The sequence below is a fragment of the Callithrix jacchus genome, chromosome X (genome assembly GCF_049354715.1).
Source record: "Callithrix jacchus isolate 240 chromosome X, calJac240_pri, whole genome shotgun sequence".
Taxonomy (NCBI): domain Eukaryota; kingdom Metazoa; phylum Chordata; class Mammalia; order Primates; family Cebidae; genus Callithrix; species Callithrix jacchus.
The window spans coordinates 37,402,773-37,429,961 of record NC_133524.1 but is presented as its reverse complement, the minus strand read 5'-3'; the positions used below and the strand labels follow the sequence as shown (position 1 = coordinate 37,429,961).

General features: G+C 37.9%; 1 pseudogene; it reads right to left on the bottom strand.

Annotated features, from left to right (window-relative positions):
* Window positions 1–2,013: 2,013 nt before the first annotated feature.
* On the bottom strand, window positions 2,014–2,738 carry LOC100413184 (CD63 antigen pseudogene; annotated as a pseudogene).
* Window positions 2,739–27,189: the final 24,451 nt, after the last annotated feature.

Below are 27,189 nucleotides of genomic sequence, written 5' to 3'. Positions count from 1 at the left end.
AAACAGTGAGAGATAAAAAAGAATGTGTATGCCAAAACAAATTTTAAAAAGTTACCTGTTCCATTGGGGAGTCAACTAAAAACATAAGGAAGAAAATTAAATCCATATTCTTTTTTAGATACTTGTCACCAGAAAATAATTCAGAATTCAGTCCAAATTGTAGGAAAATAATAACTTAAAAACTATTTCAAGACTAGAATCTGATCACAAGCCTTCTATAGTTTTCTTCTGAAGCATATTTTCACTCTCTAATTCTCCATTTCTACCAAAGATAAATCTTATTAAGACAAATTTATTTGAAAATAAGTTTTAGTATTATACTTGGCTTGATTATTTGCATAAAGTGAAACAAAAATAGTGATTGGCCATATAGGGTCTTTTAAGTTGGCTTTGATAAAACTTTTTCGTAAGGAATCTCAAATTAGCCTTTGTAAATACATCTCAGGTATTGAAAGCCAAGCCAAGGCTTTTCCATTGGACAGTTCTGATATCTGTACAAATTGGGTAAATCAGTTTCTTCTTAAGGTCCCCAAAATACCCTGAGTTTCATGGGCCTGTCAGAAAGTGACATTCTTTACTTATGCAAATTTAGTAACTTTGTAAGAGAACCAAATAGACAAGGTAGGAGGCCAGGTTTTTTTGTTTTGTTTTGTTTTCCCCCACATCTATTGGTTTTATCAAATCAACCTCAGTTCCTCAAAGCAGTATGGTTACATTTGAAACTATGACATTTTAGTCAAAGCCCTGATAAAATAATCAGTTTATCCAATATGTCCTATTACAAAAGGTAACTAAATTGCCATAAAATTACAAAATAAAAATAAAATAAAATAAAAAATAGTTCTGAATTCTGGATAAACCACACATAGAGAAAGAAAAATGTTTGATTTTTTTCACAAAAGTATACTTTACCCAATTGCTATTAGCTATAGATAGATCAAAGGAAAAAGTTTTCTTGACCCTAGAAAACTTAATATTTTAAAAAAATCAACATTGTTTCAAAATAAAAGCCATATAAATCCTTTCAGTTTTCTATCAGTTCACTAACATGTAATTAATTATTGTTCATATTGATGTTGGGTTAGCAATCTTTATGGACAAATCATTTTTGTACTAAAGCTCTGAAAGATTGTTCTTAGTCTAATTATATGATTTGCAAAGTTATGAGAAACCTGCATTGAATTGTACTTGTCAGGATCCCTTTCTATGAATTTTCTTGAAGAAAAAGGAAATTTTGGACTCTAGCTGACTATAAACTGTGTTCTGAGAAGAATCATAGTAAAATAAAAATTTTCTGTGGCTAGCAAAAGATTTAGAGTAGCCATGGTTAAAGACACAATTAAATGAAAATTTTCTTATTTCTGTGGCATACAACAATTTCACATTATTATCATAATTATGACTGATAATATACCACACGTCAGAATTTTGGAATACCACATCATTTTGAAACACATATTAATAACACATTTATACAACTATAACTCAAAGAAAATTAAATATAATTTCTTATTTGACAATGTTTCCCATATAATTTTAATATAACAAATAAGCCTAATATATTTTTCCTGAATTTCCAGGGGTTCCTTTTGGAAAAGACTTAATTTTAGAATTTGAAATTTGACTTGTAAATGTCAAATATTAACATTTAGAATACTTGATATCAAAATAGGAGCATAAATTACTACAAAATAATGGTCATTCATTAGCCAAAGTAATTATTCTTAGATATCATTAAGCAAGGACCATTACTTATTGATAGAGGGGAAACTCAGTTCCCAAACAATCAAGAAACCTAGTAAAGATAGCATAAGACAACTCTCTCCTCTTTTTTATTTTGCAGTTCATTCAAAGGATAAGCAAAATATTTTATTATCTCTTTCTAATACTATATGAAAATCTTGTTCAAAAGAGAAAACCAAAGTTTACCTTTTTATTGGTGTTTTATTAATATTAAATCTATTTTTTGTCTGAAAAAATAATCTGCTTAATTGAAAACTCTGGAGGAGACTACTATATTCCCCCAGATGAGGAGGCTGAAGAGACCAGACCCCCATAGCCACTTCTGATACACTTCACGAGGCAGCAGGCAAAGACAATTTCCAGACATCGACAAAAGCTATTCCAAAGGCTGCTACAGCCACTACCAGCACATTTTTTCCCCCAGTCTTCTCCACACAGCCTTCCTCATAGATCTCCTTGTCAGTGAAATTAATCCCATATTCCCTAGTGACATTGATGCTGCAGGAGTCATGGATTCGGTTCTCAAACATGGAAGGGATGTTCTCCCAATCTGTGCAGTTAGCACTTAAAATCTTCCTGCATCCTATCCAGGATTGGAGCCACGTGGTTGTTTTTTGGGTAATTCTGCATCTGCTGCTAGAAGTTGTTATTAAACTCTGACATCATCTGATCTCTAAACACACAGCCAAGCAATGGCTGCAGCCACATCTACCAGCATGGTAAGAGACAGGAAGATGGCAAACGTGATCATAAGATAATAATTCTCCTTGCAGGGCCCACAGTGGCCCACAAAGGCCACCAGGAAGAGGAAGACACCCACTGTGATGATGACCACAGGCAACAGAAAGCCAGAGGAGCCCCCTGGATTATGGTCTGACTGAAGACAAGCTGTGCCAGACAACCACGGCAATCAGTCCCACTGCACAGGCACAAAAGGCCAGCAGGAGGACAGAAAGCAGGAACTTCACACATTTCATTTCTCCTTCCACTGCCATGGCTGCCGGGCCTCTTTCCTCTGGCTCTAACTCTGTGCAAACCCCTGCACCATCAGACCCTGCAGACAGCTGTGGACTGCCTGGGGTTGGGTTGGGCCAGAAAAAACACTTCCAGAAAGTCCCTGGCCTCACATCCTAGGTGTCTCCCAACATTACAGAGCATTCTAGAATGGGAGTTTTTGGCCCCCCTCTATTGGCACAGCTTCTCCATTTTCCAGGGATCCCGGTCTGAGCTAAATCTAATTTTAATAAAACCTAATAAACAGATTCATTCAATCCAGTTTTGACCATACCAAGATTTTCACAAATCTTTTATACCCTTTTACAGGTTTTAAAATTCTCTTTTATTTCAACTTCTCTATAGCCTTTCAATTTATCTATCTCATTGTATCCTTTTTTTATCCATTAAACTTAAAAACTTCCAAATAACATAAATATTGCTTTTCCTTTGCAAAAACTACATTCTCATATTCCCTTTTCTTGTACATTCTGTATGTAGATTTATTTCCCTTCCTTTTTTTTTAGACAGAGTCCAACTCCATTGCCCAGGCTGGAGTACAGTGGCACTACCTCATATCACTGCAATCTCTGCCTTCCAGGTTCAAGTGATTCTTCTGCCTCAGCCTTCTCAGTAGCTGGAACTACAGGCATGCACCACCACACCTAATTTTTGTACTTTTAGTAGAGATGGGGGCTTCTCCTTATTGGTCAGACTGGTCTCAAACTTCTGACCTCATGATCCACCCACCTCAGTCTCCCAAAGTGCTGGGATTACAGACATGAGCCACCACACCCAGCTTCATTTTCCTTCTCATATCAAGTTTTAATTATTATATACCACTCAGAATTTTAACCTGTAGTAACCCCAGTAGGTAATTTTTAACTGTTAGTTACATACTAACAATTTATGAATACACATTTCATGATATTTAGAAACATAGTTGTCTTAATGGAACAATTTTTTAATGTGGAATAGAACATATTTATTAAAAGGGTTAAATATATTTGTTTCTCTGAAATAAGAAGCCAAAAATATATAAGCTTCAACTCGTAATTAGTCATTAATGTCTTAGCATTATATCTTATCTGTAGATGATTTAGGTATTCAATGAACATTTATAATTTAACTTAGCTTAGCAAAATCCCTAAGGGAAAAATTATCAAAAGGATTTGAAAATCCTTTTAAAGTAAGCAGGTTACCGGAAAGGATCCCGATCCAGACCCCAAGAGAGGGTTCTTGGACCTCATGCAAGAAAGAATTTGGGGTGAGTCCATAAAGTAAGGTGAAAGCAGTTTATTAAGAAAGTAAAGAAATGACAGAATGGCTACTCCATAGGCAGAGCAGCAGCATGGGCTACTCAACTGATTAATTACACTTACAGTTACTTCTTGATTATATGCTTAACAAGGGGTGGATTCTTGATGAGTTTTCTAGAAAAAGGGTGGGTAATTCCTAGAACCGAGGGTTCCTCCCATTTTTAGACCATATAGGCTAATGTTCTGACCTTGCCATGGCATTTATAAACTGTCATGATGCTGGTGGGAGTGTGTTTTACCATGCTAATGCATTATAAGTAGCATATAATGAGCAGTGCAGATGACCAGAGTTCACTTTCCTGGCCATCTTGGTTTTGGTGGGTTTTTGCCGGCTTCTTTACTGCAAACTCTTTTATCAGCAAGGTCTCTATGACCTGCATCTTTTGCTGACCTCCTATCTCACCCCGTAAACAAGAATGCCTAAACTTCTGGGAATGCAGCCCAGTAGGTCTCAGGCTTATTTTATCTAGCCCTGTTCAAGACAGAGTCACTCTGGTTCAAATTCCTCTGACAAATGCATTATCAAGCAAAATTATAATTATTTATTCCATTTACATTTATTTATGTTTTTCTTAAAAATTATGTTTAGAAAATTTCAGGAGACATTAGACAATTCTAGCAATCATTTCAAGTTACATTTTCTACCATCCATTTTTATGTTACTCTATATTAGGCAAGTATCATAAAAGCATAAACCTTAAAATTAAATACATGCCTTTTGTGTTGATAACTCAGAAGACAGTTATTTTTATTAAACTGATAATATTAAATTAGTCGTATCAGTCAAAGATATACCTAAGTCATGTGAACTAAAAGACATTTTAGTTAGTTTCTGTTATTCTGATAAAATGTTTAATTTCAGATACTTACTTTTTTAAGTCAATCAAAGTGCTTTTATATAATTTTAGTAGTGAAATATTACATACACATGAAACATATAGATATACATATGGACAGACAGATACAAGCAGGCCTAATAGCTTTATAAGGTCCTTCATTTTTCAATTTTCAAATACATTTTTCCCACTTTGAGACTATTGATCCCTTGATTAGCTGTTCAAGTGCCATAGAAAATTATTAGCTAGACAATCTCATATTTGTACTTTCAAAGACATGACTCAGGTAAAAATTTATATCCCAAAAGCACAGAACTTACATATAAACACTATTATTTGCTGAGGCAAAGAAGGGCATCAGTAAACACCTAATCAAGACAAATTTGCTAGGATAATTATGTTGAACAATGGTAAGGTATTTTAAATTGCCTTGAACAATTTAAGGCCATACCTTCTCCATTATAAAATTTTCTAGTAGTTTTGATGCAAAGAGGGAGATGCCCTGACTAATAAGAATTTTTTTATAGATGTAAATTTCTTTCAAAAAGGTTCAAAGTGTAAAGTCTTTTAGGTTGACTGAGGGAGCCATGGATGCTATGGTGACCCCCATGACCCACATGTACACCTCTGGATGGCCTCCAGGAATTAGAAAACCTGAACTAACTGGAAGACCATGAAAAGCAGAAGAATGATTGGCGCAGTGGCTCAAGCTTGTAATACCAGCACTTTGGGAGGCCGAGGCGGGTGGATCACGAGGTCAAGAGATCGAGACCATCCTGGTCAACATGGTGAAACCCCGTCTCTACTAAAAATATAAAAAATTAGCTGGGTAAGGTGGCATGTGCCTGTAATCCCAGTACTCAGGAGGCTGAGGCAGGAGAATTGCCTGAACCCAGGAGGCGGAGGTTGCGGTGAGCCGAGATCGCGCCATTGCACTCCAGCCTGGGTAACAAGAGTGAAACTCCGTCTAAAAAAAAAAAAAAAACTTTGGCGCGTAACTAACTTGAGACATTCTTCTATTATTCTTATTCCGGCCTCAACTGATAAGGCCATTGGACTTTGTAACCAACCTTGGTCAACCTCGTGACTCCAGACCCTATGACCCCCTCCCAGCTTGCAAACCTATGAACCCCTCCCAGCTTGCAGAAAACCAACTGAACTGTAACTTCTGTAACTTTCCACTGCCTACCCCAAACCTATAAAACCAAGTCCTATCCACCGCCCTCCACTGACTCTCTTTTCAGACTCAGCGTGTCCAAACCCGCGTGAATAAACAGCCATGTAGCTCATACAAAGCCGGTTTGAGGGGCGTCTCTTCATTCAGAGCATTCATTTTAACACATAGCAGCCATCTAAATATTAAAAAGTTATAGTTTGGAGATGGATTCAGTTTAATAGGTGGTCTTTTCTGCTTAGCTTGTTTCTAAATTTGATTACTGACCTCAGCATTGAGCCCTTTAAAGAGTAGGACAAAGAAAGCATTTCCAGTTTTCAGGGCCTAAGATTTAAACATGTTTAAAAAGCAGGCACAGCACTAAGGCAGAGCATCTAGATTTTTAAAAATCAAGGATCTTACTTTTACACTGAATTCCAGATCCCTCAAAAAAGGGAAACACTGTAAGAGGCCAAAAATGCTCCCATAGTGCACCTTACTATGAAGACATTCCCCAAGGCTCATGGGTGACCCAACACCCATCAACCCACTCTGTGATCAACCTATCTCCTGCAGGAGTATTAGTTCTTGGTGGTGAGTGTTTCCATAGCCTTCAAGTCTTCAAAATGTGCCTTTCTTATGGAAATCTACAAAGAAACAAGCATCCCTCTGCAGTAATACCCATTCACTACAACTGCTGTCAGCAATTTCTGAAGGTGAAACTTTTGCCAGTGACTTTTTAGCCACTGCACACATAGAAACGTCAACTTCTCTCTCAGAGTATGAAGTAGATCCTGATACCCTGAAAGCAAAAGAGTTCAGGTAACTCAGTGAAAAAGAGAGCAAAGCTTTCGACTAGAGAGAAGCCTGCCCATGACTGAACTCTATAAGGAAAACAGAAGACCCTGGATGTTTCACTTTACTCAACATAAAGTCTGAGTCACTTGAAGTCTCCTTTAGATATCTTCATGTGTTATCAAAAATGGCAAAGGGACAGAAAAGCGTAAGTGGAAAACATGGAAGTATACATAGAGAAGCCAATTTGAGGGGATTTCATGCTTTATAAATGGCCAAAGAAGTTTTACATTTTTCTTGGCACAGTTATGCCAACAAGATAGTAAGTAAACAGAGGTATTAAACATTTTTAAAAGGCTTTAGTTGACTGAAAAAATTCCACAGAAATATGATCCAAGAGAAAAAAGCAGAATAGCTTTTTTTCTCTCCCAAAAAAATATACCCTGAATATCCGATTTTTTTTTTTTAAGAGACAGTGTCTCGTTATGTTGCTCAGGCTGGAGTGCAGTGATGTAATTAAAGATCATTGCAGCCTTGATCTTCCAGGCTAAAGTGATCCTCCTGCCTTGGCCTCCCAAGTAACTGGGACTACAGTTTCATGCCAGCATGCCTGATTAGTCTTTGTTTTTGTTTTTAATCTTTTTGTAGAGATAAGGTCTCACTATGTTATCTAGTCTGATGTTCACTCCTGGGCTCAAGTGAACCTCCCACCATGACCTCCCAAGGAGTTGGAATTATAGGTGTGAGCCACTGTTCCTGGCCTTGAACATAAGCTTTCAATTAAACTAATTTATGGCAATAGAGTTTTTTTTTTTTTTTTTTTTGAGATGGAGTTTTGCTCTTATTACCCAGGCTGGAGTGCAATGGCGCAATCTCAGCTCACTACAACCTCCGCCTCCTAGGTTCAAGCAATTCTCCTGCCTCAGCCTCCCGAGTAGCTGGGACTACAGGCATGCCCAGCTAATTTTTTTGTATTTTTAGTAGAGACGGGTTTTCATCATGTTGACCAGGATGGTCTCAATCTCTTGACCTTGTTATCCACCTGCCTGGGCCTTCCAAAGTGCTGGGATTATAGGTGTGAGCCACCGCGCCCAGCCAACAATAGAGTTCTTCAAACAATTCTTTTCAAATCTCTTATTTCATCCAGAACAAACATGAAGTAGTTCTCCCATTCAATTTATCTTGTTCCAAGAGTAGCTTTTTTCAGTTCCGCACATTAGTACATTATTTTAGGCATTTCAAAGGGCCCCCATTTTGGTCATTGCTGCATATGACCATCCTGGGTTAGCTGAGTCTCCTTTCCTAGATACTTAAAAGTGAATACCCAATAACTGTTATACATAAAACCAACTGGTATTTAATTAGTTGATGACAAATATAAAACCAAGTCTAAATTTTAAACAGTAGAAAGCAGCTGCAATTTTTAAAGCATGCTATTTAAAACAAGACCACTGTTGCCAAACTGCCAATCTCTTCATCCAAACCTTCTGTCGTGAGACAGGTGAAAAAAGCAAAATTTCTATGGAGAGCTCTTTGCCTGACCTTAACCCCAACCTCCAGTCCTGAGGCAAAAGCAGAAAAACTTTGACATGAACCACCTGCTGTGAGATAGAGGCAGAAAAAAGGCAGTTTTTGTTTTGTTTTGTTTTTTACTGTATTTCCAAATCTGCCCACAGGGAAAACATTAAAAAAAAGTCTCTATCCTAGAAAGAAGTGGTTTGAAAGAACAGCCCAAATAAAGTCTAGACTTTCCATCAAAGTGTGGGATAAAGTCCATATTTCAGTAGAACTTACCCATAACACCTAATGGGACTTCTGAAAAACAAAGAAGGCAATGGCTTCAGTCTGCCATTAAGCATCTCTTTCAGACAGAAACACTGGATGATCTAGGAGAGCAACTTTGAAACATGTAGACTGTACCAGATACATCAACCTAAAGGGAAAAAAATGAGGCAAAAATTAATACTAACATAAGTAGAGAGTTGATTTCAGCCAAGTTTGAGAACTACAAACTAGAAGCATAGATTCAAGTTGCCCTGAATATATGCCCTGATTGGCAATAATTACAAGTGGGCTTTTAAAGAAATAGGCAGTTCCTAAGTTGTTTTACCAAGAATTTATATTAAAATAGCATGAGGTATTGATTGGCTATACAATGTTCTTTCTATCACAAATTCCAGGAACATGTAGACAATGGGTGAGTCAGGAACCAAATGTCTTTAAACAATTTCCCCCATCCCAGTCATGAGTGCACCTGGAATGACTAAAGTCCCATAGTCATGTCTTTTGGGGCCTGATAAATTTTGCATATCTCATATAGCTCAGACTTCCCTGTGCCATTTTTCTTTTTTCAATGTAAATTATGCTTTAATAAAGTTTATTTTGTAAAATAAAATAATTGGAGAGGTGAATGACCCTTTTGGTAAGTAACATTTATTGTCACTTCCAAAAGCAAGTAAGTTGAAAAAATAGAGACATATTAGTTTGCTGTGGCTGGTATAACAAAGTACCACAGAGTGACCTAAACAACAGAAATTTATTGTCACAAAGTTCTACAGGCCAGAAATCTAAGTCAAAGTGTCAGCAGAGCATTTCCTCTGACTTAGCCACAGAAGTACTTGTTTCAGGCCTCTCTGAAAGCTTCTGGTAGTCCCTTGGCTTGTGACAACATAACTCTAATCTTATGTTCTCTCAGTGTGAATGCGTATCTGTCTTATCATGTAATATTCTTTTCATAAAGAATCCAATCATATTGGGTTATTGGCCCACTCTACCCTAGTATGACTTCATCTTAACTAGTTACATCCCCAAAGTCCTATTTCCAAATAAAGTGACAACTTGAGGTACTAGAATTAGGATTTCAACATATAATTTTTTTGGGGGGACACAATTCATCTTATGTTTAAAATTATGGTGTTTTTATCAATCAGAATGGTATTCAGCTTTACAAATCATATTTCCAATTGTAGTTAAGGATGTTGTAAAATACAACATTATATTGAGTATAATCAATGTGTAAATATACAAATATAGATATATAAATATACATGTGTATTATACATTTAGAGAATTTTTGTAAGCACAATTCTGTACATAAAATAGGCACCACAATGTTAATATTTCTTATCTTGTAGTGACATAATTATAAATTACTTGAATGAGAAGTGAACTATATGTATATGTTTTCATCATCCATACAACTTCACATGAAGTAACAATAGATAATTACTTTAGAGACATTTGGAAGCTCTTCTATTACGTAGAAATAGTCTGTCACTCTTTTATCATGTAGAAATAGTCTGTATTATTAGGCCTATTTAAAGGAAGTTTCTTTAAATGTTTCTAGGTATTAGGAGTATAACAGAAACATTTGATTTCAGACAGAGAACATCAACTGATGAAAGTTTGCATGATTCTTTTCACTAAGTCTAAAAATTCAGATTCTATAAATGAGTCATTAAATTCTGTTAAAAACCAATTTAGCCTACCTGTCTTTTATTCATAATATTATTTCCACACACACCAAAATGTAGCCAAGTTTGATAGGAAAGTTGTAACAAAGACAAAAAGCTTTTTTTAAAAAAAAAAAAACACTTTCTGAGCATAACAATAGCAATTATTTGATCCTATGTATTTTAGATATTTCACATTTACACTTTGAGATATGATAAGGAACTAAGACAAGGAAAATTCTGAGATACAAGTGTATGTAATAGAAAAAACACCCCCTTTTAACATTTAAAATCTGTAACTGTACTTTTAGTAGAAAATGGGCTTGTAGGCTGCCCTCATGACCATAGCAAAACTGAGAAGAGAAAAGATTAAGAGAGACAATGATCCCTGAAAGCTGAATATTCATTGTTGTACTTTTGGGGCTGGGAGGAGACAGATATCATGAACACTACATTCACCAGTGGACATACACTGTCATCCTCTACACAAACAGCACTATTAAATATACCATAAATAACAAAACCTTCATAATTGTTAATAGTTTTATTTCACTTAAAATTATATCCATACTTGCTCTGGGAAAAAATATGTCTTACAATATGTAATATATATATATGCAATATTTTCCACACAGAGATATGTTTTCATATAATTTATATATGCATGCATGTATGTGTATACAGCCTTGATTGATTGATCAGAGACCAAAAGAATATTTGGTAATCCCTAGGATTTACTAAGTAAAAGGCTGGCTTAATCCATTTGGGCTGCTATATAACAAAATGTCATGAACTGGGTGGTCTATATACAACCATGTTTATTTCTGACATTTCTAGAGTCTGGGGAAGTACAAAATCAAGGTTCTGTCAAGTTTGGTGTCTTGAGAGAGTTCACTTTCTGGTTCATAGACAAAGCCTTCTCTGTAACCTCACATGATGCAAGGGGTGAGAGGTCTCTGTTGAATCTCCTTTACGAGGGCACTAATTCCACTCATGAGAACTCTGTGCCTGTGACCTAATTACCTCTCAGAGTCCTCATCTCTTGATATAACCATCTTGAGGGTTAGGATTTCAACATGTAAATTTTGGGGTACATACACATTCAGAGCATAATAAAGGTTGAGACTGTTTCTTGCATAATTTATAAGGTTACAAGTTACATTTCAATGTCATTTCAAAGTTAGTTATGGCCCTATCATATAGCCTTGATGATATATGTTGTCCTAGGCACCATCAGACATTTAACCATTTTATTGAGATTATTTTCCAACTTTATTTTTACTAGGCCCAGTCATAGGTGTGCAGAGTTGCATCATTCATCACACTCTTCAGCTTAAAATGCATTGACAACCTCCACCTGTGAAAGATATCTTTCCTGTGTATTTAATTTTTTACCTTTTTCCATTTGTGTTTTTATTCTCTTCTATCCTGTTGCCACCTTCTCTAATGCATTTGACATATTTCCTTATGTGTGTGAAATCTTATCAAATTTTTGGTGTTCTTTTTTTCCGTGTTTTTGAGTGTGTGTTTGTGTGTGTGTGTGAACTTATAAATTTAACTTGTGGCCTGAGGAATTTAAAGTTTCTGTGCATACCTCCAGATGGAGGTGAAACTAAAGAACTAGATATGCAGATTTGAAATTCAGAAGATAGACCTTGGGTACAAATAACACTGAGGATTTGTTACCTACACAATTGTTGTGTTTGATCCCTCAGCAGGTCAAATGAACAACCAAGGAAGATTTAATAAGGGGGTTTTATTACTTACAACAAGTGAGAAGAACACCAGTGATAGTTCCCCAATTCAGTGCCTCACAAACAAACAAAGGTGAAAACAGGGCTTTTATTGGGCAGATTAGCTGAGCCACTGTATGAAGAGATGGATCATAGTTATCAATCATGCTTCTGCATACATTACAGGTTTTTAGTATGGTAATGAGAAAAGTTTGTCAAAGTTCATCTCCAACTCAGGCATCTCTGGATCAAACCAGTTTGTATTTTAAATTGGATATCTATCCCCACCCAAATCTTATTTCAAATAAAAATCTCCAATGTTGGAGGTGGGGGCCTTATGTAAAGTGATTGGATTATAGGGGTGGATTTCTCATAAAGCATTTAGCAACATTCTCTTGGTTCTACTCTCATGATAGTGGGTGAGTTTGCATAAGATCTGGTTGCTTAAAAATGTGACACCTCATCCCTCTCTTACTCGTGCTCTGGCCATGTTACATGCCTGCTCCCTTTTCACTTTCCATAATGATTATTTCATAAGTGTCTGTAGGACTCCCCAGAAGCCAAGCAGAAGCCAGTATTATGCTTCCTGTACTGCCTGTGGAATGATGAGCCAATTAAACCTCTTACTAAAATAAATTGTCCAGTCTCAGCTATTTATAGCAATGTGAGAATGGATTAATAATGGAAAATCGGTACCAGGAATGAGATATTGCTATAAAGATACCTGGAAATGTGGAAGCAGCCTTGAAACTGGGCAACAAGCAGAGGTTTGAAGAGTTTGGAGGGCTCAGCAGAAGACAGGAAGATGAGGAAACATTTGGAATTTCCTAGAGACTAACTAAATGGTTGTGACCAAAATGCAGATAGTGATATAAACAGTGAAGTCCCAGCTGATGAGGTCTCAAATAGAAATGAGGAATTTACTGGAAACTGGAGCAAACATCATGCATGTTATGTCTTAGCAAAGAGCTTGTCTGGATTGCATCCATACCCTAGGAATGTACGGAATATTTAACTTGAGAATGATGACCTAGGAGAAGCTTGTCCAACTCACAGCCTGCAGACTGCATGAGACCCAGGATGGCTTTGAGTACAGCCCAACACAAATTTGTAAACTTTCTTAAAACATGACATATTGTTTTGTTGTTGTTGTTGTTGTTTTTAGCTCATTAGTGTTAGTGTATTTTATGGGTGGCTGAAGACTATCATTCTTCTTCCAGTGTGGCCCAGGGAAGCCAAAAGATTGGACACTCCTGACCTAGGATATCTGGCAGAAGAAATTTCTTAGTAAAGTATCCAAGACATGGTGTGGCTGCTTCTAACAACCTAACTCAGGTGCAGGAGAAAGGAAATAAGTTAAAACTTATATTTAAAGGGGAAACAGGGTGCAAAAGTTTGGAAAATTTTTACACACTAGCCTAGCCATGTGGTAGGAAAAAAAGCCCATTTGCAGAATAATTCAAGTGGGCTGTTGAGCAACCACTTGCTAGAGAAATTTGTATAACTAAAATGGAGGAAAGTGCTGATAGCCAACACAATAGGGAAAAGGCCTGGAAGGCATTTCAGAGATAAAGAGGCAGCCCCTCCCATCACCTGCCCTGAGGCCTAGGAGAACACCATAGCTTTGTTTGCCCAGGGCCCTGCAACACTGCATAGCCTTGGGACATGGCTCCAAGCTCTAGCCATGTCTCAAAGGGACCCAGGTACAGCTTAGGCATTAGTTCCAAAAGATGAAAGCCATAAGCCTTGGTGGCTTCCATGTATTGTTAAGCCTGTGAGTACACAAAGTGTAAGAGTGGATGAGGCTTGGAAGCCTCTGTCTAGATTTCACAGGATGTATGGAAGAGCCTAGGTGTTTAGGCAGAAGCCTGTTGCTGGTGCAGAGCCCTCACAGGGAAATGTTACTAGGGCAGTGCTGAAACCACTATTGCAAAAAAGAGCCCAGATAGCCAAGACAATCCTAAGCAAAAAGAACAAAGCTGGAGGTATCACGCTACCTGACTTCAAACTATACTACAAGGCTACAGTAACAAAAAGAGCATGGTACTGATACCAAAACAGATATATAGACCAATGGAACAGAACAGAGGCCTCAGAAATAATGCCACACATCCTACAATCATCTGAACTTTGACAAACCTGACAAAAATAAGCAATGGGGAAAGGATTCCCTATTTAGTAAATGGTGTTAAGAAAAGTGGCTAGCCACGTGCAGAAAACTAAAACTGGACTCCTTCCTTACACCTCATACAAAAAAAAAAAAGAACACTGCATGTTCTCACTCACAAGTGGGAGTTGAACAATGAGAACACATGGACACAGGGAGGGGAACATCACACACCAGGGCCTGTCAGGAGGTGGGGGTTAGGGGAGGGATAGCTTTAGGATAAATACCTAATGCAAATGACAGGTTGATGGGTGCAGCAAACCACCATGGCATGTGTATACCTATGTAACAAGCCTGCACGTTCTGTACATGTATCTCAGAACTTAAAATATAATAAAATATTTTAAAAGCCTATGTGAAAAATAATTACTCTTGTTGCACTTCATGCAAATAATTAGGCCAAGTACAACAAGCCAACAGTTCATTTTGTAACAAATCAGTTCTATCATGATTACTTTTTAATAAAAATGGGGACTGGAGAGATAAAAATTATGCTTTGAAAAAATATATAGTACATGTGTTGTTAGCTGTTCTTGAGTTTTTCTGCAGTGTGGACTAAATCCTAGATTCTTTGTAGGCTACAAGTCTTAAACAAATGCTTTCAAATCTTAAATCTTAACTTTTAAAACTGAGAATTGCACTCCTTACCCTAGTACTCATTATTTACCTTAAAGTACACTGTTCCCTTAAATGCAGTACTAAAACTAAATATGACAATACTAACACCTTTGCCATGCAAGCTTTGGAACACCAGCCAGGCCTAGTTGAGTACATTCAGACAATTGCAAAGCAGTTCCACTCCTCTCACCTTGGAGTCAACACCTACCCCCACTGTGCCCCTGATCAGCAGGAAGAAGTTAGAAGTTAGCCTGGTGTTTACCCTTTTCCATCTTTATTAGCCAACACCTTGAGATTAAGGTGTTATAAAACCCAATGGGAAAGACTGAAACCTGCATTGCAAAATTATAACTGAGACAGTAAAAGAGATCTGACCTAACCAACTGTATCTTGCTTCTAGCTTCCAAGCTGTCCTTTATTATTCCTGGGCTTAGGCTGAACTAACTTTGGGAAGAATTTAGTTTATAGTTTAAAACAAAGATGACAACAGCCCTTTCCCAAAACAAACGTCATTCTTGCTTGGGGACTAGACTGCCTTTGTAGTACTAACAAATTGGCCACAATAGTAGAAATTATGCTTTAAGAGTTATGCAGACGGAGACTACAAGATTCTGACCTTCCCTACACTGATCCTAAAATCAGTGCTTGAGATATTTTGTAGACTCTGCAATTGAGGGATCATCTGGCACCACAACGATTGATAAACTGTCTCATCTGATCTTGTAGCCCCCACCCAGGACTGACTCAGCACAGGAGAACAGCTTCAACTCCCCATGATTTCATCTCCAACCCAAACAATTAACACTCCTGACTAAATGGCCCTCCTCACCTACCACATTGTCCTTAAAAACTCTGATGCATGAATGCTAGGGGAGACTGATATGAGTAATAATTAAACTCCAGTCTCCCTCACAGCTAGCTCTTCATGAATTGCTCTTTCTCTCTTGCAATTCCTGTCTTGATAAATCAGCTCTGTCTAGGCAGCAGGCAAGGTGAACCCATTGGAGAGTTACAATACAGAAGGGAAATGTAGGTTTAAAGCCTCCACAGTTCCACTGTGCAGAGTCTGGGGCACTGCATAGTAGAACTATGTAAAGAGGACTGTCATCCTCCAGACTCCAGAATAGTAGATCCGCTGACAACTTGCGTTCTTAACCTGGAAAAGCCACAGGTAAACAATGCCAGCCTGTGAGAGCAGCTATGGAAGAGGAACATGGCAAAGCCACAGGAATGCAACTACCCAAGACTTTGGGAGCCCACCTTTCACACCAGTGTACCCTGGATGTGGGACATGGAGTCAAAGAAGATTATTTTGCTGCTTTAAGATTTAATGACTGCTCTGCTGGTTTTTAATTTGCCAAGGGCCTGTAGTTCTTTTTTTTTTTTTTTTTGGCTGATTTCTTCCTTTTGAAATGGGAATGTTTACCCAATGCTTATAACCCCACTGTATCTTGGAAGTAACTAACTTGTTCTTTTTTTTTTTTTATAGGCTTGTAGGTAGAAAGGACTTGCCTCATCTCAAGCAAGACTGGATTTTGGACTTCTGAATTAACACTGCAATGTGTAAAGACTTTGGGGGACTATTGGTAAGGCAGAATGGTATTTTGAAATGTGAGAAGGACACGAGATTTTAGAGGGACCAGGGCATAATGATATAGTTTAGATGTGTGTCACTGCCCAAATCTCATGTTGGGCAGTAATCCTCAGTGTTAGAAGAGGGACCTAGTAGGAAGTGATTGGATCCTCAGAGCACATTTCCCATAAATGGTTTAACACCATCTTTTTGTTGCTATCCTAACAGTAAGGAGTAAGATAATATAAGATCTGGCCATTTAAAAGTGTGTCACCCACCCTGTCCTTCTGTCTTGCTCCTGCTATGCTCATGTAATGTACCTGCTTCCCTTTCCCCTTCTGACTATTTGGAAGTTTCCTGAGGCCTTTCAGATGCTGAGAGGTATGTACAGAAGCATCAAGCTTCCTGTACATCCTGCAGAACCATGAGCCAATTAAACCTCTTTTGCTTATAAATTATCCAGTTTCAGGTATTTCATTATAGCAATGCAAAAATGGACAAATATATCAGGGTTGAACTTCTTCCTGAAACTTTTCTGAAACAAAAACTCAAGGTGAAAAAGTTACCAGTGGGTACATTTTTGTACCCCAAAAGCTAGAGACTGTTTACAATTTCATCATCTTTTAAATCAAAGTAGGAGATGAAGGGGTAAGGTAGAGTAAGAGAAGATATGCATGCATGAAACTTATTACAGTAAAATGCATTACAAATATTCTGTGCTTAGTTACATATGGAAAATATATTTTAGATCTCAATTGCTTTATGTAAGTACCCAGCAGCAGAAACTTTGATGTGTTAAAGTGTATATAAGAAAAAAAAAGTTTCTAAAATCTGTTAATACTATTTATTATTTTATATCTCCTGTAAATAACAGTACCTTGTGAGGACAGTATTTTTCTAGTGAAAATGTTATAATGGAGAAATCAAGGCATAAGACTACCCTTCCTTTTCTTTAATGTTGTTTTAGAGGACAGATTTCATAAAATCTACTTAATATGTCCAAACAAAAATGATTGACTATTATTGTCAAATGGCAAAGACAGGGCTAGAAAATCTAGGTTCAGGCCATTGGCACACTGTGTCTTAATTTCCTCCACTAATATCTAGCTATAAGTGCAAAACAGAGTTTATATTTGTATGCCATGCATTTATAGAATGGAAAATAGTAGTATTTTCCATCTTGTGTAGGCTCTCTGGCTAAAAGCACAAAATATCAAAGAGTTATACACAAAGCTATATGATTAAAGGACATTAGTAGCTTGCAGGAATTTTTCTTCAGTGCACTACTGATGAGCTTTACAAGAGCCCTATGGAGAACATTTCATCAAAGCTGACATCTTGGAGAGCGTAACTTCAAACAGATGAGAGTAATGCTGGGCTTATATGTTGGTTACCATGTTTTCTGACATTAACTATAACATTAAACACATTAGGTGAGCAGTTTAAAGCTGTACAGAACCTGACAAAACAAATAGCAACACTGTATGCATTGAGATTTCAATAGAGTTCTTGGGCCAGAACCCTATTATGTTTTCTGGTGTGAAAGCTTAGGCAATAGGTGTTATATTTATCACTACTGACAAGAGTGAGACACCTTCATTGCTCATGGCCTCATTTTGCTGTGACACAAGGTTTGTAGGCATAAGAGGTACACTTCCCAGAAACAGGGAAGACCCCTGGAGTTCATAGTCCAGTTCAGATCTTAGCACAGAAAGTCATGCTGAAAAGAACAGCACATAAAACTACAGTTTTTATGGACAGATTACTGCTTATATTTGTTTCAGCAAAATTCTGAATACATGTGAAAAAATTTTGAATGATTTATAATGTTATTTTTAGACTTTTATCCTTAAGAAGAATGGCATGTTTAATTAAATGAGTTGATCCATCAGAATAACTTTCAACCTCTCATAGGTTTTGTTTTTGTTTTTTTTTCTTTACTGAACTTGTCTTCTGTGTTCATTTCATGTAATGGTGCTTTAATATTTTTGGAAACATTTCCTTTAGGAATTAGCATACATTTTAACACACTTTTATAGAGTCAGAGAATAAAATGAACTGAAGGAGATGGAAATATATGAGGCAAACAGGAGCACAAAGGAGGGAGGCTAACACTTTTGTGGAAAGACAATAAAACTTTTCATAGAGAATCTGAAGTTTGAGCTGATTTTAGAACTCCTAGGTCATTAGAAAGACAAGAATAAAGAACATTTCTCGCAAATGAAATGGCACTTTTGAAATCATTGCAGTGTATAAAGATGTTTGAACATATTAAAAGTATTGTGGTACTTGTAGAGAAAAAGATTGCAAGAACAATGAGGTGGTTAAAGAAATATAATTTGCCCCAAATTATAATATATCTTGAGTCCAAAATAAAGGCATTCATCTTTGTTAATTATCATTTTTCTAAACAAAAGTCATCTATTGCATTAGGCTGAGTAACAACAAAAACCTGAATGAATATGAAAGAGAAGAACAACATATATTGAGCAACTATCATGTGCCAATCTCAAGACTGGATACCTTTAATAGATGGTCACATTTAACTTATGTAACAGAATATATCATGAATTAAATCCCTATTCAGACTCCCACAGATCAATTTCAATTTCCATGCAAAAGTTTGAGAAGAAATAATATGGAAACAGGAAGCCATACCTATAGGCCATTGCTGCTGGTTGTTTAAGAGCAAACATAAGGTGAATATACCAGAGTTTATGCCCCTAAGGTGTTTTGCATTGGGTAAGTCAACCTCTCTAGAAAGGTTTCCACTAAAAAATATTAATCATTGTACCAGGTGATGTCTGGTATTGTTTCCTGGAAAAAAATGTAAACAACATTTTAAAATTTATAAGAACTCTCAAGGGATCCAGAATAGCCAAAACAGTCTTGAAAAATAAAAAAGTTGAAGGCCAAACATTTTCTGATAGGAAAATACACTACAAAGCAACAGTAATCAAAATGGTGTGGTACTGGCATAAAGACAAATGTATATAAACCACTGAAACAGAACACAGAGCCCAGAAAAAATCTTGCATATTTGTCCAAATAATTGTTGACAAGAATGCCAAAATTATACAATGGGGAAGAGTCTCCAACAAGCAAAGGAAAATCTGGATATCTACAGGCAAAAAAATTATGAAGTTACACCCTTACTTTACACTATATACAAAAATTAACTCAAATAAACAGAAAAAACAAAATGATAAAAACAAGAGGCATAAAGTTATAGCATAGAATCTTTATTAATTTTCTTTTGCTTGCTTGTTTCATTTGGGCAAACTGTTAAGTTGTTATCAGGTGAAAATAATGGGTTATAAAATAGTATTTGCAATCCACATGGTAACCTCAAACAAAAAAATCATGCAATGGATACACAAAAAATAAAAAGCAAGAAAATAAGTCATATCATCGTAGGAAATAATCTTCACTAAAGGATCATAAGAAGGAAAGAAAGAAGTAAGAGAAGACCACAAAACAACTGGAAAACAAATAAGGAAGTGGCAGGAGTAAGTACTTACTTAACAAAAATAACACTGAATTTAAATAGACTAAACTCTCCAATCAAAAGACATACAGAAGGAAGGGGAAAGATGGCGCTATAGGAGCAACTCAGGATTGCAGCTTTCAGTGAAAGTGCAGAGGGTGAGTGGATGCCGCATTTACAGACGGATCTTTATTGCCCACAGACCAGGAAATTCCCAGGTGTAGGAGCTCCATGGGATGCCAGCACAGCTGTTTTGGCTGGCGCTGCCATTTTGGCTGGAGCCTCAACGCAGTGGCACTCCGTACAAAATACACTGGTCTGGTTGCCCTGTTAAACCAGCAATTTGAGATTTTGTAAGGCAGTTTGCATATTCATCTGATTAAACGGGACTTAAACAGTAAGCCAGGCCAGGAGACTCCTGAGCAGTGACGTTTGAGCCAGCGTAGTGGGTCGCTGCATGGGAAATCACACAGATCCTGGTGCCCTTTCAGCACGTGACTGAAACACCTGGGAGAGAGTCAACCGTTCAACTTAAAAAAAAAACAAAAGGGCTCTGAGGCAGGGAGCCAGGTGATCAGGCTCCGTGGGTCCCACCCCCACAAAAACAAACAAAACAGCAATTGGAAACTCTCCGGGTTGAGAGTTTCACGGCAAGCACGGCTGAACCCAGGATGGTGCAGCTCGGTGGGGGAGGGGCGTCCGCCATTACCGAGGCATTCTGCCCCTACGAAGGTACTCTCCCATTGCTGATGCAGCCTGCCATTGCCGAGGCACCCTGCCATAACAGAGAGAGTCCGCCAATAGAGAGGCGAGCCACCATTGACACGGCAGTTCTAACCACACCCATATAAACAGGACTAGAGGGAATTACACTCGGCAGCAGGGCAGAGCCCATGGCAGCAGGGCGGAGTCTCGGCAGGCAGGTAGTGACTAGACTGCCTCCTTGCTGGGCAGGACAGTGCCACAGATACTCATAAATAAAGCCCTAACTCCCCAAGACAGAGGACCTGAGGAAGAAAAGGGGCTTTATGAGTTCTGCTGCAGCAGACTTAAACATACCTGCCTAGCCACCCTGAATGAACAATGGAGCTCACAGCTCAGCACTTCAGCTCCTATAAAGTACAGACTGTCTCCTCAAGCAGCTCCCTGACCACTGTATATCCAAGGAGTCACCTTACAAAGGACTGATCAGACTGACATTTGGCAGGCATCATTCTGGGACAAAGAGGGCAGAAGAAGAAACTGGTAGCATCCCTCACTGTTCCACAGCTGCTACAGGTATACCCCAGGCAAGCAGGGCCTGAAGTGGACCTCAGCAGTCCTACAACAGAGGGGCTAGACTGTTAGAAGGAAAACTAAGAAACAGAAATACTTCATCATCAACAATTTGGGCATCCACTCAGAGTCCCAATCGAAAAGTCAGCAACTACTCAGATGACAGGTGGATAACTCCACAAAGATGGGAAGAAACCAACGAAAAAAGGAGGAAAATACCTGAAACTGAAACACCTCCCCTCCTACAAGGGACCACAATCCCTCACCAGCAAGGGAAGAAAGCTGGACGGAGAATGAATGTGATGAAATGAAAGAATGAGACTTCAGATGGTGGGTAATGAGAAATTTCCATGAAATAAAAGAACATGTTCTAACTCAATGCAAAGAAACTAAGAACCTTGAAAAAAGATTTGAGGAAATGATAACAAGAATGGACAACTTAGAGAGGAATATGAGTGAATTGATGGAGCTAAAAAACACAACACGAGAACTTTGTGAAGCATGCACAAGTCTCAAGAGCCGAATTGACCAAGCAGAAGAAAGGATATCAGAAGTCGAAGATCAACTCAATGAAATAAAATGAGAAGACAAGATTAGAGAAAAAAGCACAAAAAGGAATGAACAAAGTCTCCAAGAAATGTGGGACTATGTGAAGAGATCTAATCTACGTTTGATAGGTGTACCTGAATGTGACAAAGAGAATGAAGCCAAGCTAGAAAATACTCTTCAGGATATTATCCAGGAAAACTTCCCCAACCTAGCAAGGCAGGCCAATATTCAAGTCCAGAAAATACAGAGAACACCACAAAGATATTCCGCCAGAAGAGCAACCCCAAGGCACATAATCGTCAAATTCACCAGGGTTAAAAGGAAGGAGAAAATGCTAAGGGCAGCCAGAGAGAAAGGTTGGGTCACCCACAAAGGGAAGCCCATCAGACTCACAGCGGATCTCTTGGCAGAAACCCTACAAGCCAGAAGAGAGTGGGGGCCAATGTTCAACATCCTTAAAGAAAAGAACTTTTGACCCAGAATTTCATATCCAGCCAAACTGAGCTTCATAAATGAAGGAAAAATAAAATCCTTTGCAAACAAGCAAGTACTCAGAGATTTTGTCACCAGCAGGCCTGCTTTACAAGAGCTTCTGAAAGAGGCACTACACATAGAAAGGAACAACCAGTAGCAGCCATTCCAAAACCATAGCAAATGCTAAAAAGCATCAACAAAATGAAGAATCTGCATCAACTAATGGGCAAAACAGCCAGCTAGCATCAAAATGGCAGTATCAAATTCACACATAACAATATTAACCCTAAATGTAAATGGGCTAAATGCACCAATCAAAAGACACAGACTGGCAAATTGGATTAAAAACCAAAACCCATCAGTGTGCTATATCCAGGAAACCCATCTCACATACAAGGATATACAAAGGCTCAACATAAAGGGATGGAGGAAGATTTACCAAGCTAATGGAGAGCAAAAAAATAGGAGGAGTTGTGATTCTCGTCTCTGATAAAATAGACTTTAAAGCAACAAAGATCAAAAGAGACAAAGAAGGACATTACATAATGGTAAAATGATCAATACAACAAGAAGAGCTAACGATCCTAAATATATATGGACCCAAATACAGGAGCACCCAGATATATAAGGCAAGTTCTTAAAGACTAACAAAGAGACTTAGACTCCCACACAATAATAGTGGGAGACTTTAACACTCCACTGTCAATATTAGACAGATCAACGAGACAGAAAATTAACAAGGATATCCAGGACTTGAACTCAGACCTGGAACAAGCAATCCCAATAGACATTTACAGAACTCTCCACCCCAAATCCACAGAATATACATTCTTCTCAGCACCACATCACACCTACTCTAAAATTGACCAATAATTGGAAGTAAAGCACTCCTCAGCAAATGCAAAACAAAAAAAATCATAACAAACACTCTCTCAGACCATAGTGCAATCAAGTTAGAATTCAGAATTCAGAAATTAACTCAGAACTGCACAGCTTCATGGAAACTGAACAACTGGCTCTTGAATGGTGACTGGATAAACAATGAAATAAAGGCAGAAATAAAGAAGTTCTTCTAAACCAATGAAAATGAAGACACAACACATACCAGAATCTCGGGGACACATTTAAAGCAGTCTCTAGAGGAAAATATATAGCAATAAGTGCCCATAAATAAGAAGAGTGGAGGGATCCAAAATTGACACCCTATCATAAAAATTGAAAGAGCTAGAGGAGCAAGATCAAAAAAACTCAAAACCTAGCAGAAGACAAGAAATAACTAAGATCAAAGCAGAACTGAAGGAGATTGAGACACGAAAAACCCTTCAAAAAATCAATAAATCCAAGAGCTGGTTTTTTGAAAAGATCAACAAAATAGACAGACCACTAGCCAGACTGATAAAAAAGAAAAGAGAGAATAACCAAATAGATGCAATAAAAAACGATAAAGGGGAAATCACCACAGATTCCACAGAAATTCAAACCATCATCAGAGAATACTACAAACAACTCTATACACATAAACTAGCAAACCTGGAAGAAATCGATAAATTCCTGGACACTTGTGTCCTCCCAAACTTAAACCAGGAGGAAGTCAAAACTATGAATAGACGAATAACAAGGTCTAAAGTTGAGGCAGCAATTAAGAGCCTACCACACCAAAAAAGCCCAGGTCCAGATGGGTTCACAGCCGAATTCTACTAGACACACAAAGAGGAACTGTTACCATTTCTTCTGAAACTATTCCAAATAATTCAAAAAGAGGGAATCCTTTCCAAATCATTCTACGAGACCAAGATCATTCTGATACCAAAACCCGGCAGAGACTCAACAAGAAAAGAAAACTTCAGGCCAATATCCATGATGAACATAGATGCAAAAATCCCAGCACTTTGGGAGGCCGAGGCGGGTGGATCACGAGGTCAAGAGATCGAGACCATCCTGGTCAACATGGTGAAACCCCGTCTCTACTAAAAATACAAAAAATTAGCTGGGCATGGTGGCGTGTGCCTGTAATCCCAGCCACACAGGAGGCTGAGGCAGGAGAATTGCCTGAACCCAGGAGGTGGAGGTTGCGGTAAGCCGAGATCGCGCCATTGCACTCCAGCCTGGGTAACGAGCGAAAACTCTGTCTCAAAAAAAAAAAAAAAAAAAAAATCTTCAATAAAATACTGGCAAGCCGATTGCAACAGCACATCAAAAAGCTTACCCATCATGATCAAGTAAGATTCATCCCGGGGATGCAAGGCTGGTTCAAAATACGCAAATCTATAAACATTATTCACCACATAAACACAACCAAAAACCAAAACCACATGATTATCTCAATTGACGCAGAGAAGGCCTTTGACAAAATTCAACAGCCCTTTATGCTAAAAACCCTCAATAAACTCGGTATTGATGGAACGTATCTCAAAATCATAAAAGCTATTTAAAATAAACCAACAGCCAACATCACACTGAATGGGCAAAAACTGGAAGCATTCCCTTTGAAATCTGGCACTAGACAAGGATCCCCTCTCTCACCACTCCTATTCAATATAGTAGTGGAAGTTCTAGCCAGAGCAATCTGGCAAGAAAAAGAAATAAAGGGTATTCACATAGGAAAGAAGGAAGTCAAATTGTCTCTATTTGCAGACAACATGATTGTATATCTAGAAGACACCATTGTCTCAGCCCAAAAACTCCTAAAACTGATAAGCAACTTCAGCAAAGTCTCAGGATACAAAATCAATCTGCAAAAATCACAAGCATTCCTATACACCAATAACAGACTGAAAGAGAGCCAAATCAAGAACTAACTGCCATTCACAATTGCTACAAAGAGAATAAAATACCTAGGAATACAACTAACAAGGAATGTAAAGGACCTCTTCAAGGAGAACTACAAACCACTGCTCAACAAAATAAGAGAGGACACAAACAGATGGAGAAACATTCCATGTTCATGGTTAGGAAGAATCAATATTGTGAAAATGGCTATACTGCCCAAAGTTATTTACAGACTCAACGCTATCCCCATCAAGCTACCAATGACCTTCTTCAGAGAAATGGTAAAAACCACCTTAAACTTCATATGGAACCAAAAGAGAGCCCGCATAGCCAAGTCAATTCTAAGCAAAAACAACACAGCGGGAGGCATCACACTACCAAACTTCAAACTATACTACAAGGCTACAGTAAGCAAAACAGCATGGTACTGGTACCAAAACAGAGATATAGACCAATGGAACAAAACAGAGGCATCAGAGGCAACACAACATAACTACTACCATACAATCTTTGATAAACCTGACAAAACAAGCAATGGGGAAAGGATTCCCTGTTTAATAAATGGCGTTGGGGAAACTGGCTAGTCATGTGCAGAAAGCAGAAACTGGACCCCTTCCTGATGCCTTCCACTAAAATTAACTCCAGATGGATTAAAGACTTAAACATAAGACCTGGCACCATAAAAACCCTAGAAGAAAATCTAGGCAAAACTATTCAGGACATAGGAGTAGGCAAGGACTTCATGAACAAAACACCAAAAGCATTGGCAACAAAAGCCAAAATAGACAAATGTGACCTAATCAAACTCCACAGCTTCTGCATGGCGAAAGAAACAATCATTAGGGTGAATTGGCAACCAACAGAATGGGAAAAAAATTTTTGCAGTTTACCCATCTGACAAAGGGCTGATATCCAGAATTTACAAAGAACTCAAATAGATTTACAGGGAAAAAACAAATAAGCCCATTCAAAATGGGCAAAGGATATGAACAGACAATTTACAAAAGAAGACATACATGAGGCCAACAAACATATGAAAAAATGCTCATCATCACTGGTCATTAGAGAAATGCAAATGAAAACTACATTGAGATACCATTTCATGCCAGCTAGAATTGCGATCATTAAAAAATCTGGAGACAACAGATGCTGGAGAGGATGTGGAGAAATAGAAACACTTTTACACTGCTGGTGGGAGTGTAAATTAGTTCAACCATTGTGGAAGACAGTGTGGCGATTCCTCAAGGACCTACAAACAAATTCCATTTGACACAGCAATCCCATTACTGGGTATATATCCAAAGGACTATAAATCATTCTACTATAAGGATACATGCACACAAATGTTCATTGCAGTACTGTTTACAATAGCAAAGACCTGGAACCAACCCAAATGCCCATTGATGATAGACTGGACTGGACAAATGTGGCACATATACACCATGGAATATTATGCAGCAATCAAAAACGATGAGTTCGTGTCCTTCATAGGGACATGGATGAATCTGGAGAACATCATTCTCAGCAAACTGACAGAAGAACAGAAAATGAAATACCGCATGTTCTCACTCATAGGCAGGTGATGAACAGTGAGAACACATGGACACAGGGAGTGGAGCACTACACACTGGGGTCTATTGGGGGGAATAGGGGAGGAACAGCGGGGGTGGAGCTGGGGAGGGATAGCAGGGGGAGAAATGCAGATGTGGGTGAAGGGGAGGAAGACAGCAAATCACACTACCATGTGTGTACATATGCAACTATCTTGGATGTTCTGCACATGTACCCCAAAACTTAAAATGCAATAAAAAGGAAAAAAAACACACAACACATACAATGACTGAATGGATGAAAAAGAAAAAAGACCCATTGATCTGTTTACAGGAAAGTAAGTGTGTTTACAGGAAACACACTTCACTTGTAAATACACACAGACTGAAAACAAAGCGATTAAAAAAAGATCTTACATGCCAATGAAAAACAAAAATAGCAGGAGTTCCTATACTTATATTATACTTATGTCATACAAAATAGATTTCAAGACATAAACTATAAGAAAAGATAAAACAAGGTCATTAAATAATGACAGAGCAGTCAGTTCAGCAGGAGGATATGACAATTATAGGTATATATTTGCTATATCCTCTCTATATATACATATATATGTGTGTGTATGTATATATATATACACTTGTGTATATATGTGTATACACACACACACACACACATATGTACCCACACCCAACACTGGAG